Here is a 5,226-nt window from a genome sequence, read left to right as displayed (position 1 = left end):
CAACGTGGAGCCTCCCAATTTTTGGCTGCCCTGGCAAAGGGCTATACTAAAATAGACCCACTTCCTTACAATGGGCACTTCAGGTTTACAGGCCATCATGCACGTCTCTATCCAGGGACAATGTGGAGCCTCCCAATTTTTGGCTGCCCTGGCAAAGGGCTATACTAAAATAGACCCACTTCCTTACAATGGGCACTTCAGGTTTACAGGCCCTCATGCACGTCTGTATGCAGGGGCATTGGTGAACCTCACAATTTTGGACTGCCCTGGCAAAGGAAAATACTACAAAGACTCACTTCCTCAAAATGGGCACATTAGACTCAAGAGGCCTTCATGTACGTCTCTTCTCAGGGACATCGGAGTGCCACACAATGTTTTCACGTAAAATCTTTCATGTATTAATCTCAAAAAGTAACATACACCAGCTCTATCTCACTATTGGGTATGTGCCCTTAACATTTCTGCCATGAAAAATCATTTTGGGGTCATTTTGGAAGGTTTTCTGGTGAGTCCGTAAAAATGGCGTGAAACGCGGACAAAATTGTTCACAGCTGTGACTTTTGAGTGATAAATGCTTCAAGGGATCTTCCCCATGCTGTTGCCATGTCATTTGAGCACTCTTCTGAGACTTTTGTGACATTTTTAGGGTTTCTACATGCTGCCGGGGGGTCATTTCACAAAAATACTCGGGTCTCCCATAGGATAACATTGGGCTCGTTGCTCGGGCCGAGTACACGAGTATCTTGGGAGGCTCGGCCCGAGCTTCGAGCACCCGAGCTTTTTAGTACTCGCTCATCACTAGTGCCAACCACACACGTGACGTTTGGAGACTGGATGGCACTGCATACGACCCCAAGAATACCATCCCTACAGTCAAGCATGGTGGTGGCAGCATCATGCTGTGGGGCTGATCCTCAGCCAAGGGGCCTGGCAATCTGGTCCGCATCCATGGGAAGGTGGATAGCACGGCCTACCTGGAGATTTTGGCCAAGAACCTCCGCTCCTCCATCAAGGATCTTAAGATGGGTCGTCATTTCATCTTCCAACAAGACAACAACCCAAAGCACACAGCCAAGAAAACCAAGGCCTCGTTCAAGAGGGAAATAATCAAGGTGTTGCAGTGGCCTAGTCAGTCTCCTGACCTTAACCCAATTGAAAACTTGTGGAAGGAGCTCAAGATTAAAGTCCACATGAGACACCCAAAGAACCTAGATAACTTGGAGAAGATCTGCATGGAGGAGTGGGCCAAGATAACTCCCGAGACCTGTGCCGGCCTGATCAGGTCTTATAAAAGACGATTATTAGCTGTAATTGCAAACAAGGGTTATTCCACAAAATATTAAACCTAGGGGTTGAATAATAATTGACCCACACTTTTATGTTGAAAATTTATTAAAATTTAACTGAGCAACATAACTTGTTGGTTTGTAAGATTTATGCATCTGTTAATAAATCCTGCTCTTGTTTGACGTTTGCAGGCTCTAACTTATTTGCATCTTATCAAACCTGCTAAATCTGCAGGGGGTTGAATACTACTTGTAGGCACTGTATATCAGGAGCATGGGGAGGCTATGTACCAGGAAGATGGGTATATATGGAGCCATATAAACGAGGATGGGGACAGGATGGAAGCATATAAGCCAGGATGAGGAAATGATGAGAGCATATATACCAGGATGGGGCCATGATGGGAACATATACATCAGGATGGGGCCATGATGGGAACATATATACCAGGATGGGGCCATATATACTAGGATGGAGCCATGATGGGCCATATATACCAGGATGAGGCCATATATACCAGGATGGGGCCATGATGGGGCCATATATACCAGGATGAGGCCATATATACCAGGATGGGGCCATGATGGGGCCATATATACCAGGCTATATCCATGATCAAGGATATGATATGTGGTCTGATCATAGTGTTGCGGTATTTCTCCCTTGCATGGGGTAATATTCGGTTACTACATGGTCTAATTATGGTGTGGTGGTATTACTCTCTTGTATGTGGTTGTATTTGATAGTGACATAGTGATGTGGTGGTAATATGTTGTCTAGTTACAGTGTGGCTTTATTTCTTCCTTCTATGGGCCTGTATTCGGTCACTATGTAGTGGTAATATGTTGTCTGGTCACGGTATGGCGATATTTCTCCCTTGTAATATGGTATTATTGGTCTTGGTATATTGGATTGTGTTGTGTATGGAGGTCACTTTTTCTCTCTAATATCAATATGGGGAAGATTTTTTATTTCGAATTGTTGTTTCCTGTTTTCTACTACTAAATTGGCTTTGACTACGTCTTCACCTCTACAGTGTGGCTCTCGACCAACTTTCAAAGTCGAATGTGGCTCTCAAGGTAAAAAAGGTTGGGGATCCCTGCATTAAGGTATCTGCCAAATACTGGACACCTTAATTGAAACCAGTTGGTCCCCATTACAGTTAAGCTATATTAGAATCCATGACTAAACTTGGGTCTGACATAATAATATAAGGGATGGATATCACTATTTGTCTCTTGTATTATGCAAATGGTTCCCAAACAATGAATGATTCTACTGTATATGTAACTTTGAAAACACACTCCCTGTTGAAACTCACTTAACAGTACATCGCTTTTGTTTACTTTTGCTGGTATTTTTTGTGAAAAAGGTAACAATTCTCGTGGAAGTGGTCATCCAAGCTTGTTATCTGACCCATCGGGGCAGAGTGAGGGTACATTAGTGACCCTTTTAAGTTAGTCTATGACCGATTCCATAACTTAGGGCCTGAGAGTTCATTGGGGGACACCTTTTGCTTTGTTTGTCTAGGGCACCAAAATACTTTGCCTCTGCCCTAATCATTACTCATAGAATAACATAAAACCCATTTGCAAAGTAGAACATAAGGGGAAAAGCCTGAAAAAGGTAATAAAAAACTTACTATTATAACTTTATTTTTCACGTGTTTTAATTGCATGATGATGGAATCCACAGGCATCAGTTGTTATCTGTTGGAGGAACCCACCAGCAAGTGTTCCAATTTTCTGGTCATCTACAACAGGGAAAATAAGCTTCACATTATTCCAAGAGCAATCAATGTGCTGTGTGTATTTTGTACAAATGTGCTGGGTTCTCCAGAGCTAGAGATGCCCTCTGTAGACTTTAGCCACTATTGACCAAGTACGTGAAAATGACTTTTCTAAATGATACATTCCTAGTAAATAAGAAAATATCTACAGTAGTTATTTTTTTCTATAAGAAACACAATTTGGCAAAATCAAGTAAAACCCGCACTACTAATTCTTTGACATTTCCTGTGTTACATTGGTAAAATAACGCTTTGTAAAAGTTCTCGATAGCTGGCTAGGTCAGGAGAGTCGTGTGCTTTATCAACACTTTTTAGAGCTGTCTTTTTTTCAATTAGCTCTTGCAATACTGATAAGACCAAACATCCTTGTACTCATGGAAAATTCATAAGTCCAAGCACTACTGAATAACCTTCTTGAATAAGCTTATTCATGGCGTGTAAACCACACCTCTTCGTCATTGCAGAACATTAGTTGACCTTTTCTAACACTTGTGCCCTAGAACTAGTGCATGACCTTTTGAGTAGGCACATTTTCTACTCCGAATATTTATTGAATTTTGCTTTCTCTGTATAGGATATAAAGAATCTGTCAATTGTAAGATTAAGAATTAAAATTCAAGAACTCAATATTGGTAATAATGAGGCTTTTCGATGAATACTTCCAAATAACTATATATAGTGGAACTTTGGATTAAGAGTAACTTGGTTTGAGAGCGTTTTGCAAGATAAGCAAAGCTTTTTACAAATTTGTAACTTGGTTTACAAGCAATGCTTTGCAATAAGAGCAGATCCTCACCGTGCACACTTCCGGTTCTGTCCTTTCACCGTGCTCTGACCGGCTCTGGAGGTAACTTTCTGTACATATGTACTGTATACAGGACACCAGTATACTGTACAGTATATACTATACAGCATGTGTATCAGTTTGCATTTGTGGATATAGTTTTGTACTTTCTTTCTGCTATCCAGTACAGCACATTGCTTATACTGTACCTCTCACACACCAACAATTTTAATGTAAACTAAAGTGCAGTTTAATTTGTTTTGTTTTTTTACTGTACTGTACTGTATTTTGTATTAGTGTACTGTAATAATTTTATATGAATACAGTGCATTATTTTGTGTTACTGTAATAAGTTTGTGTAAATACAGTAAATATTTTTGGGTTGTGGAATGAATTGTCTGTGTTTCAATTATTTCCTATGGGAAAATTCGCTTTGATATAAGAGTAGTTGGTTTAAGAGCACACTCCCGTAACCAATTATGCTCGTAATCCAAGGTTCCACTGTATATGTTTACAACTATTTAATATACTGTGTTACCATTTTAATACATTTTCTTTATATCAGTAGCCGAGCATGAGATTTTGTACCAAAAGTTTATTTAAATTTGCTTTATTTTTATTTTAGAAATTAAAATTATTTTAGCTGTGTAAAATGACTGCAAAAATACTTTAAATGGAATCTATTAGCAGGTTTTTAACTAACAGATTTCGGTAGAAATCCGCACTTCCCATCTGTGCGAGCTGCGAGCTATGACATTGAAGCCGTTGTGTGGTCGCAGATCGTGAGTGGGCAAAATGGGAGACGAGATTCGTACTAAGACTCAGAACTACAAAACTGCTCCATTCGATGCCCGATTTCCAAATCAAAACCAGACAAAACATTGTTTCCAGAACTACCTGGATTATCACTGATGCCAGAAGTCACTGAACGCGAAAGGAAAGGACCCCTACCCATGTGAATTGTACCACCGCATCTACAGATCCATGTGCCCCAATTCCCGGGTGGAGAAGTGGGACGAGCAGAGAGAAGCACCTACCCTGGGAAGATATAAAGCTGCTCCTCCTGTTGTGGATCGGACCCTTCACTCATCCAGGGTCGCCTTCTGAACCCCGACGTGTCGGCTGGAAACCGTCCGGCACCCCCCGTGCTGCTCAAAATTAAAGAGATCATCTAGTACATTTCTACTGCGCAAATTTATTGAATTTTGCTCTCTTTCTATAGGATATATAGAAACTATCAATTGTAAGTTTGAGAATTAAAATTCAAAAACTCAATATTGGCAATAATGGTGCTTTTCTATGAATACTTCCAAATAGCTATATATATTTTTACAACTATTTAATATACTGTGTAACTATTTTAATA

At 40.2% G+C, this 5,226-nt stretch overlaps 1 pseudogene; it reads left to right on the top strand.

The window, feature by feature from the left end:
* Window positions 1-4,655: 4,655 nt before the first annotated feature.
* Window positions 4,656-4,912, top strand: LOC142255102 (cytochrome c oxidase subunit 6B1 pseudogene; annotated as a pseudogene).
* Window positions 4,913-5,226: the final 314 nt, after the last annotated feature.

The sequence above is a fragment of the Anomaloglossus baeobatrachus genome, chromosome 10, assembly GCF_048569485.1.
Source record: "Anomaloglossus baeobatrachus isolate aAnoBae1 chromosome 10, aAnoBae1.hap1, whole genome shotgun sequence".
Taxonomy (NCBI): domain Eukaryota; kingdom Metazoa; phylum Chordata; class Amphibia; order Anura; family Aromobatidae; genus Anomaloglossus; species Anomaloglossus baeobatrachus.
This window is presented reverse-complemented; position numbering and strand designations above follow the sequence as displayed.